The following is an 11,808-nucleotide window of genomic DNA, read 5'->3' as shown; positions in this document are numbered from 1 at the left end:
AGAGCTGTAATGGAGCTGAATTTTGTAACGTTACCTTTGTTAAATGTTGCTGTTGTCCCTGGCTTCATATGAGTAGAGGAAAAGTCTGCTGGCTGCTAGGCTAATTTATACAATGTAAACTGCCATAGGCTTGTGCTAATAACGTTAGCATGTTGTATTTGTTTGGAAAACATGTTTAGAGCTGTAATGGAGCTGAATTTTGTAACGTTACCTTTGTTAAATGTTGCTGTTGTCCCTGGCTTCATATGAGTAGAGGAAAAGTCTGCTAGCTGCTAGGCTAATTTATACAAAGTAAAATGCCATAGGCTTATGCTAATTATGTTAGCATGTTGTATTTGTGGGGAAAATGTGTCCAGATAAAGACAAGTGTTTGTCTGTGAATGCTGCGAGTTATAGTGAAGCTGATTTGTGTACTTGTGTTTGTAACTGTCTCTATTAAGCCATGTTTAATGTGTGTTTAATTTGTCTTTAATGTCTGTTTTGAATCAACTAAACTTTACAGCACTTCACAGAAACTCCACCGCCAACTAGTGTTTTGGAGGTGTAACTGCAGAGTGACACAGACACACCACCGCACAAGTATAAATGCTCACAACGGCGTAGGGTCCGCTGCACAACTGTAAATCCTGCTTTATTCTTGTGGTCTAATACAGTGCAAAAATATTAGTAGACATGAACAGCTCTCTCCCAAATCCAAAGTCTAGAGAGCCAAAACAAACTTCTGATGTCAAAGGAATAAGTAGACAGTGTTAGTAGCTCTGCCAGAGATTATCGTTGGATTTTCACATTTCACGACACATCATGAGCTACGAACGCTACTGTGACAAAAACAAGACATAACGAAATCTGAGCTTAAAGTAGAGACATTTCATCAAAATCACTTTATTCTATATCTCACTGAAACTTTGGCCCAAAATAAACTGCTTGCACAAACCAACCAGCGTGAAAACTGAGGCTTTTTTTTTCAACTACAGGATTTCATCTTTTCACTTCATCTGTTTTATATTTGGAAAATATTAGTAGAAATGAACAGCTCTCTCCCGAACCCAAAATCTACAGCGGCATCATTCAGCTTCAGTGTGTGATTTTGGACAGCATGCTAGCATCGTGAAATGTGTAACAGACATGACATGTAACGCAACAGCATCAGCCTCTACTGTGACATAAAATATACACGCCGGCAACAGTAACAATCATTTAGCGTCCCTGTTACATGGCGGCAGATCTTGGCCGCCAGCTACTTCTTAAATCTTTTGGTGGCACACATAACCCTGCTGCTGGCTACCCTGTTTATACAGACACAGTGTCAGAGCTGTTGCTACCTCCTGTGGCGGCTGAAAGGTGAGACCACTCTACCCCCCCATGCTGCGAGCACACCTTATATACAGCACAGTGAGGTGGCATAACAGCGTGATATTCCCACCTTCAACGGGCAGTGAAAACGGGGCTGCTGAGAGCACCGAGGGGAGTGCTCTGAGTATACGTGTACTGAGATCACTGCAATAGAATAAAACTCATGTGGGTGTAAAACAGAAAACATTCTGTGAATCACGAAATCAGTCTCCCATTAACTGTCTAAAGCTCAGTTCAGACCAAAGATTCGTGATGAGTTGAAACAGGCGACTACCTGCAACGCTCTGTTCTATGTTTTTTTTATATAATTTGTAGCTTCTTAAAATATAAATGAGGACAGTGATAGTGAGATACTGGCTACAGCTGCATTTGTAGTAGTGATAAAACAGTGAAAACCAGAAACCTACAGAACTCCACCTGCCAACTGTAACACCAAGCAGAAGGAAACGTGCATCTACTCATGGACGAGAGGTTTGTGCTCACGACAGTGTGAGATGTAAACAGTTGTGGTGTCCTCCTCAGCTGAGCGGTAATGTTAGCTAGCTCAGTGGTGCTAACAGTACTGAACTAAAATGAGCTAGTTAAAGTAGTAAGTGGTCGATGGGTGTAGTTCAGTAGAAAGAAAATAGTTCCTACATGAAACTGCTCACAACAAGGTCTGTGGATCATCTTGAGTAACTGTAATTTCTTGATCTATTAATCGACACGTAAATTTGTACGTAAATTCCTCAGCACAGCAGTGAAGGTGGGGACACTGCTCGTCACAAACATACGACCTGCACTTGTTCATGTTGGGACCCTGAGCTTGTTGTGAACACATTAAATAGAGTGTGCCAGTAAACCTGGAACTCCGTTAGCGCTTTTAGCACTTCCGGTTCTCTCGTCTAAAAGTCAATACGTTTTTTTTTTAAAGATATTTTTTGGGGCTTTTTAGCCTTTAATGTACAGGACAGACAAGCTTGAAGGGGGAGAGAGAGAGGGAGTGACATGCAGCAAAGGGCCACAGGCTGGTGTCGAATCCGGGCCGCTGCGGCAACAGCCTTGTACATGGGGCGCGTGCTCTACCACTAAGCCACCAGCGCCCCGTCAATATGTTTTTTGAATGGGATTTTGGTAAAATGCCTCAAATAAGGTCCGTGGTTAACAAAAGCTTAAGCGAGTTTCAGGTTTTGTTCTACGACATAAAACACGTCAGTAAATAAATAATAATAAATAAATAAATACCCTACTTGTGAATTTTGAAGCTTTTACGTGTCGTAAAAAAGGCGGTTGCTAACAAGTTGCTCAATACGACTACAAACCCTGTCGGGGACATTAAACGTCATCACCCCCGAACAGACGAGAGTGCTGGCAGTCCACCATTACAGCTTCTTATTTAGCTTAAACAGTCCGATTTCCCCATTATACAATGTTTTTTAAGATTATTTTTATTGGCTTTTTGCCTTTATTGACAGGATAGAAGGTGAAATGGGGAGACAGAGAGAGAGTGGGGACTGACATGCAGTAAAGGGCCGTGAGCCGGATTTGAACCCACGGCTGCTGCAGCGAGGCGATGCCTCTGTACATGGGGCGCCGGCACTATCCACTATGCTACCGACAACCCATACAATATTTTTTAAAATAAAGCGGCTGATATCAGTTGAAAGCTTAGTGGCGGTGACGTCAAGAGTCAAGCGACCGTGAAGTAGTCATGTAGTCCGTTAAAGCCTAACGTTAGCTTTTTACTTCTGGCGATCGCATTTAAGCTTCAAATGCGGTATGAAAGGTGTTCATATGTGAAGATTATCTCGCTGAACAAAACCTGTAAGTATCATAAACTTGTGTTAGCCACAGAGCTTATTTTCTGACATAATCCAAAACGCAATGCAAAAATCACATTCACTTTCTCTTCCGGGAACCAGCGCGATGCTAAACTTCCGGGTTTTGACGTCAGCCCTGGCACACTCTATACCTCCTGAAGCTTTTTCATTTTCACTTTATAATAATTTATCTGTATGAAATGTACGTGTCAGCACACTGACGCTGCTGTGCATCATCATCATCATCATCATAGAGATCATTCCTGATGATGTCACCCAAATGTCGTACTTTGTTCACCACATCCAGCCCCTGATCTGACAGAGAGAATTAAGGAAACTTTGCTTCTGATCCTGTTTAGTTTTAACAGTCATGATAACACCTAACATCATCCTACACACCGTAACATGAGCAGACTGAGTGGCTGCTGTGAGCCAGTGTTAAACGGAGACAGGCTGACAAAGTCCTCAGCGTACCTTAGATGGTTAATAACAGTATCCCCCACCATACATCCAGTCTTACACTCCTTTATGATTTTAGAAAAATCCTCCATACGCAGACCGAAGAGAACAGGTGACACTAATCCACCTTGTCAAACCCCACTGGTCACTAAGAAGGGTGTGCACTCTAACAGTTTATCTGCACCAGACACAAACATCGATGATCCACTGGCTGTTTGATGATCTAAACAAAGAACATGTTTTCCTATGGTGGCCTTTCTAAACTGAGCCGTGATGAAGTTTCGTTATTCTTTTATGGTCAGGAAGTTAATAAGCAGACAGTGTTAGCTGGCTAGCTGAAAATGTGTCCACTGCCACATTAAATTACATTAAAAAGGGATGTGTCCAAATGCATTAACCAAGGAAAATAAGACAAATCCATATTTGACAGATGTGAGTTTTTAAAGCTTCTCATGACAATGAATTATTGTAGTTCAGTTCATGTTTGCCTAACACACACACACACACACACACACACACACACACACACACACACACACACACACACACACACTCTCTCTGTTGAGCGTCCAGCAGCAATGAGCCCAAATATTAAGACTCTAGAGACAAAAGTGTTTATTTTTCTACATGTAGATCATAAACACATGAATATAAATATATAAAAACAACTCACTGCAATGAGTTGAAAAATGTTCTATAGTCTATATGTTATTCTATATCTTTGGTCAGTACCTCGAGGCGAGCTGTTTCCTTTGGTTTCCAGTCAAAATTGTGCCGGATTATCAAAATCACGTAAAAACTTTATGTTGACTTGACACAAAAAATCATTCCTTGTGAGCTTTACATAGTTTTTAATGTTAAGTTAAACATTTGTGTTGGTGTGTTGGAGCTAAACGGGTGGAGTTTCCCAGCATGCCGTGAGACAGTGTGTTTAAATGTGTTGTAAATCACTCAGGTTACCCATCACACTGTGAATAATGGTGGTTAAAGACATTTTGCACCATGAGTTCAGTCGTAAACACAATTAGTGACCTCCAGCCTGTGTGGATATTAGAGTGTCTGACATAAAGATCTGCTGAGGTGAAATAAGGAGCACTTCCTGGTTCAGAGTTCATCTCTTTGCCCCTTTCTTAGTCTGAATCCAAATGTCTGTAATTCACTGCACTTGCAGACTCGCGTTCCTGGAAAGTCTGGGAGTGCTGAGGGCTCCAAATCCACAATTCATCCAGTCCACAAGGGCTATCAGAGAGTCTGCTCAGGGTGCAGACTTCAGCAGACTTTACTGATTTAATAACCCACAATTCATTGCTGTACCGACATGACGTTGTGGGTTTTCAACTGATGAAAAACTTGTGAATGTGTAAAAGAGTTATTGATAGTTAGGCCTATTATAATGCTACTTGAATTGTGTCGGCCAGAAATAATATTCACCCACATCATGATGCAGAGATGTGTTCAGGTACAGGCTGCAGAGGGACTGAAAATACATTTTATTACTGCAGCCTGTCAGACTGTGCAGAGTAATAGGCTAAAAAGATGGCTAAAAAACAGTGTTTTTAATGTCAGTAATACCCAATTTATTGAGTTATAGTCCTTATTTACAAACATTTCTGTTTTTGAATGCGTATAGTCTGTTACATAGATATATATGACAACATTTTTGTTCAAAGGGTATGTTGGATTTATATCTTGTGATCTGCAGCATCAGATGAGTAGGCGCTGTTCATCAACTTATATGAAATAGCCTATAAATGAATATGACAGCAACACTAGTTGACTGTTTCCATGGCAACAAGTAAAACAGTCTTGAGGGCTGTCTGTCAGACGTTTGCAGTCTCTGCCCTCGCAGACTTTACGTGATGACAGTGAATACGACACGCTACGTGCAGCTGAAGTCTGCAAGTCTAGAGGGTGGACACTTGGGTTCAGCCTTACAGTCGAGAAACCGAAGCTCACTACAATATATTTTCATTGTTTAATGACATTTTTAGAAATTGTTGAAACATTTCGGGATGCACAATACTGGATTATTTTGTTGACCTCCAATATGCTGATATATAACAACTTATTTGGCCAATAACTGATACCAATATTGATGTATCCACTTCTTCCCCAGCTAACTTCAGTGATCATCAAGTCTCTTCTGTAGTGGAATTAACATCATATTAATCATGCATACTCTCATCGTGACGGCCCACCAGCAGATGGAGACATGAAATACTGATCAGTGTCTGTAATATTTGTTCATTGTGCAAATTAAGGAAAAGCATGTTGACTGATTCTGATAGTTTATTTTAAAGCCAATATTGGCCGATACAATATTATCGTGCTCAAACAACAACCGACATAACCTCCCTGTCAGACGATGGTCATGTGACACATTTACTTTAGTGTCTGGTGAACTCAAAACTTTTATGTTACTGTGTTGAACTAAACTAAAAGTTTTGAGTGAAGCTGTTTTCACACAAAAATTCAAGTTGAGAGAGTGAATTGGGGTTTACACTGTGGCTCTTAACACGTAACGTTCATTGTACATACACACATCTGGAGGGAATCAGTCCGTCTTTTAACATCCAGCTCTGACACACACTGTGTTGGTGCAGTGTTGTGATGCAGCCAGCAGAGGGCAGAGTTTGCTCACAGACAGCAGCACAGAGCAGGACTGAGGAAGAGGAGGAGGAGGCCAGGGAGGGGAAGAATTAGAGATTTACTAACAAATGAAAACCAGTATGTTTGTGTTTGTTTGTGATGATGCTTTGTTTGTGTACCTGGATCTGTCCAGAGAGCAGAGAGCACAACCAGTCATGTTATATGAGAGGCAGGTGAATGAGTTCACTCAGATTTATGCAGCTGCTCCTGCTGAGAGACGTCAGAGGAAGTGAAGGAGCTGCAGCCTCTCACATGTCACACGTAAACTTTTATTACTGAGTGGACACGTTTAACATTTACACTGCTGCTGTGTGAGCGCCGCAATCATCTGATTTAATCACCACAATAAGAGCCGATATCTGTGTGATTCATTCAGCCGCTGTCTCATTTCAACAAATTACACACACACACACACACACACACACACACACAGAGTGGTGGAGGTAGTATTCAGATCCCTTACTTGAATAAAAGTAAAAGTCCTGGAGCCAGTTGCACAAAACACCTTAAGTTTTCTCCTTAACACTTCATTTTTCATAAGTTTCAGGACTTACTTAAGGGTGTTGCACAGAATCCCGTAGAAGTTTTCCTTAGTTAAGTAGAAATGTTAAGGTTCACGACAAGGTAAAATAAATAATTACTGCACTGGTAACCATTTGTTTGCTTGCACTTAAGCTTGTGATACCTAAGGTTTTTTTGTGCAATGGTTTAACTAATTTTAAGGGATTCCTTAAGTTTAAGACCATGATAAGAGGAAAACATTAAATACTTAAGGGAACATTTTAAAGAAACCTGAAGGAAAAGATGTGTTTTGTGCAACTGATTTTATTTTAGGAAAGCCTTACCAATGACTTTAAGGAAAATATTAACTTAAGGTGTTTTGTGCAACTTATTTTATTTTAGGAAAGCCTTAACAAGGACTTTAAGAAATATCTTAACTTAAGGTGTTTTGTGCAACTTATTTTATTTTAGGAAAGCCTTCATGTGGACTTTAAGGAAAATATTATCTTAAGGTGTTTTGTGCAACTGATTTTATTTTAGGAAAGTCTTTACAAGGACTTTAAGAAACATCTTAACTTAAGGTGTTTTGTGCAACTTATTTTATTTTAGGAAAGCCTTCATGTAGACTTTAAGGAAAATATTATCTTAAGGTGTTTTGTGCAACTGATTTTATTTTAGGAAAGCCTTAACAAGGACTTTAAGAAATATCTTAACTTAAGGTGTTTTGTGCAACTTACTTTATTTCAAGAAAACCTTAATGTGGACTTTAAGGAAAATCTTAACTTAAGGTGTTTTGTGCAACTGATTTTATTTTAGGAAAGCCTTTACAAGGACTTTAAGGAACATCTTAACTTAAGGTGTTTCATGCAGCTTATTTTATTTCAAGAAGACCTTAACGTGGAATTTAAGGAAAATCTTAACTTAAGGTGTTTTGTCCACCTATTTTATTTTAGGAAAGCCTTAACATGGACTTAAAATGAGGACAAGACTAATCCGATGACATCACTCACATTGTGAAAGACGACCAGCAGTGATTGGTCGTGGACCAGCGTGTAGTGTGTCATGTCTGTCGGCCAAGTCACGGCACGATTTTATGACTCTACAATCGTCTAATGTGACACCGTGACTGTTGGAATGGACAAACATGGCGTGCAGTCTGAACCCAGCATTAATGTACTTACATTCCACCATACATGCATTGCACCGGCTGTGACCACCAGTCAGACTTCCCAGCATGCACTGCAGCATCAATATTTGATCACATTTCCCCCTGATCCATCGCTCAGTGCCAAGTTTGGCAGGGTGTCTTTGTCCTTACTCTACTTCCTGTTTCTCCTTGCCCTCTTTTCTCCTCCTGTCTCCTTCACTTCTTTCTTCTCCTGCAGAGGCGACCTCCTCCACACCGCCATCTTTGATTGTTTCTCATTTTCCTCACCAACTGATCATCCTGGTTTATAAAGTGGTGTGAAAAGAGGGACCGAGGAAAGTGAACCACAGAGAGGAGGTGAAAGAGGAAGGGAGACTGTCAGAGAGTACAAGGAGGTTTTGTTACCTCTAAATGATGATCCAGTAATTGATGTCATGAAATCTCAGAAGTTTCTTGGTCTGACAGCTGCCAGAAAGTTGTTAGTATTAAGGTGGAAGCTTCCCCATAAACTCAGGTCCTCTCATTATTAGACGGCGTCTCTCTGAACTCTAACAGCTCCAGTCAGCGGTGCAAAGGGAAATATGACTGACACTTCGTCCAAGGCGCCGGAGGAAGTTCAATTAAGTTATATAATCCAGACTGTGAAATAACGTCTGTGATTGTACAGTGAAACTTTACATTTCAACAACGCTGTGGTTAACGTGTGGATAGATTTAGCTGCAAAAACCAGTTGGTTATGGTTTGGAAAAGATCACGTTTTGGCTTAAAATACCTGCTTTTGGTGGCACAGTCGCCGCTGGAGGAGCAGCAATATCTCGGTAAAACACAACCAATTTTTGTGACAATATTTCTGCAACTGGTCGCTAAAAACATCCACATCTGGTGCCGTAACAACAGCAAGAAACACAGCGATTTTTGTTGTTCATCATTGAGGAGTCACACCAACCACCATCCCCTCCACCTACTGATGACAAAGACAGCTCAGATACTACGTCACTTTGGAAACGTTGATACGATGTGTGTGAAACGTACAGATGTAACATAGCTGTGGTTTTGCAGAAACGTACAATGCCAACACTTTCTTCTGGCGACTGAGCTTGACTGTATATAAAAGTCAACTCATCCTCACTGTGACCTCGTCACATGTCCACGTTTGGTCATGGACATTTCCACGTCCACATATGACGTCCAAGGTACCCTGGGTGTGTTGGTTGTTGACGTTCTGGGACGCCGTGTCAACTTCAGCCTGTTACATGCATTGTCTGTTTTCAAAATACACTTCTGTTTTCACAGGAAATGTACAGTTTGCATACAGTCTCTTTCAAAATAAAAGCACTACGTCAGGACAACACCACGAATTGACGTGTTTTTCCTTCAAAATCAAATGCATGTGGTTACGTTCTACAGTTGGAGCAAACACCAGCCTCGCAGGTGAAAGTTGGTGGTTGTTGGACCCATCCACCACCCCTCCCAGCCGCCCTACTGAGATCTGAGATTCCCATCCTCTTAACTTACGTTGTTGTCCTGCCGCATTTCCCCCTGACGCTGCCATGTGCCGTTAAACAGTAATGGTGACCAGCTGCTTTACCAAGGACGGCTTTTTTCAGCGGCGTCTAACGCAGGAAGTCCCTGATCAAGTGCCAGTTTTCGACAACTTTGGAGTGAGACCAGGTTGTAAAAGTTTAGATCTGTGTTCACTGTTTCCCTGTGGCAGTGTTTGACATATTTTTAAAAATTTCTTTATTTTATTTTTGTGTTTTGTAGTGTGTGGGTGAAACTACTGGGCCAATCAGCCTAATATTTTGCGTGCACATTTATGACTGTGTGCTCAAGGACCTCTGGTTTGCCTCTACAGTGGCAGTGTTCAGCTCGGGCAGGAGATCTGTAGAGTGCAGATGAGTGCACTTTTGTAGTTTAATAATTTAAATTTATTTATTTTCACTTTGCATACGCGTTTATATATAAATATATTTTTCATTTATTTACTTTTCTATTATTCAGTCTTGTCATTTTTTGGGTTGTCTTGGAAGGGGAAGGGAGGAGAGGAAAAGACTGGAGGGACAAATAAGAGCCCGCTGTTTTGAACGTCACAACGTACGTCCAGTATTACAGATGAACGTAGATGCTGATGATTCGCTGTTCGACTCACCTCCAGAATCGGAGAATAAAAATTGAGCACAAAAAAAAAATAAGAAAGTGGAAGGAGGATGAAGGGCGGCAGGGAAACAGGAAGAGACTGAAGAGGAAGAACGAGGGACAGGGAATCTGTGTGTATGTGCGTGTGTGTATGTGTGAGGGGATGGTGCCCTAAATGTGTGTTCATCTGGGTTAATTCTCAAGGACAGAACTATTAAAGATTAACAACGAACCACCATGTTTTATTGAGACAAGCTGCATTCGAGGGCATATGGCTCAAAACACAGACCTACTTAAAATGTCTGTGTGTGTGTGTGTGTGTGTGTGTGTGTGTTTGTGTGTGTGTGTGTGTGTGTGTGTCTCTGCAGGCTTTTATTTGTCCAGACAAAAAGACCCATATTTTCTGAAAAGCCATGTCGTGACTGTAGGCTTGGCTTTTTGCTGCAGTGTTTCAGTGCTGCAGTCGAACCTCAGTGAGGTCGGCTTCACTTAACGTCCGTCCACGTGTCCATTATGTAGAAACATACGAGGATCTACTCGATGTTAAAACACAGACTGGGAGTGTTGGGTTAAATGAATAAAAATTGTCTTGGATATTGGATATAATTCACTCCAGCAGGCGTTCAGTAGCTTTTCAAACTGAACTGACTGAATCGCGTCTGATATTTACAGAATCAGCAGCTTTTAGCAGTAAACATCATGACGTAATGATTGTGTGGCTGCTGAGCTGTGAAAGCAATAGTTTGACATCCTGGAAATACAACAACCTCATGTGCTTTTCTGCTGAGAGTTAACCCCGGTGTCCACTGTGTGATTTTGGGCTGTCCCAGGCGAAAGATGACCATCGTGAAAGAAACGTAGCGATATCTCTGGTCGTGGCTCTAAAACGATGGTCCTACGTCACACAGTCAGAGAGGTTCAAGGATGGCTGTTGTCACGGTCTGTGATCAAAGACAGCCTGGGATAAAATTCTGACAATAACCATCTCACTGTGTGACTGCTGTTAGCACCTACATCTACCAACCAATAGAAATGCAGCATGAAATAGCAGACAACAGCTCACCATGGAGACAAAACACGCGAAAAGAAATGTGTGTGATTCCAGCAAAGAGGAAAACCTTGTGGAGCCTTGCCTGTATGATGTGTCCTCCAGCTCTGACCATGATCGCGTAAAGAAGGACGAAGCATGGAAGGAAATAGAGGTGGAGCTACAGCTGCCAGGTGAGACAGCTAGCAGCTAGCAAACACATACTCCGCAGTATATATTGACCACTGAACTTTGGGTTATATTTAGACATTTTATTAATATTTTTTGGACATTTTAGCAACATGTTTTTCTGACATTTTAATGGGCCAGTGTGTAATATTTGGCATGGTTTATTGTCAAATCTGAATCTGAATCTGAATATTCTACCCATTAATATGTTTATATAAGTGTATAATAGCTATAAAATAAAATTCATTTGGTTTTCGTAGCCTTATAATTATGCTTTTATATATATATATAGCAAGGGCCTTGCTTTAGAGAGGTCGCCATCTTGCGCCGCCATGTCAGCCAGCCAGAGAACGCGTTTCGCGTGTATAAATAAACCAACGAAGAAGACAGCGGAAGGAAGGAAGAAGGAGGAGGAAACAGCAGAGATTGTTAGTAGTTCGTCGATAGAGAGTAGTGGAAGTTTTTTTAGTTATAAAGTTTGGGAATGGACCACACTTACCACGCAACAGGAGAGAATGAACCCGAACCGTCATCTGCGAGGAAAAGAA

This window comes from Epinephelus moara, chromosome 18, assembly GCF_006386435.1.
Source record: "Epinephelus moara isolate mb chromosome 18, YSFRI_EMoa_1.0, whole genome shotgun sequence".
Lineage (NCBI taxonomy): Eukaryota > Metazoa > Chordata > Actinopteri > Perciformes > Serranidae > Epinephelus > Epinephelus moara.
The sequence above is the reverse complement of the archived record's forward strand: the minus strand, read 5'-3'. Positions refer to the sequence as shown.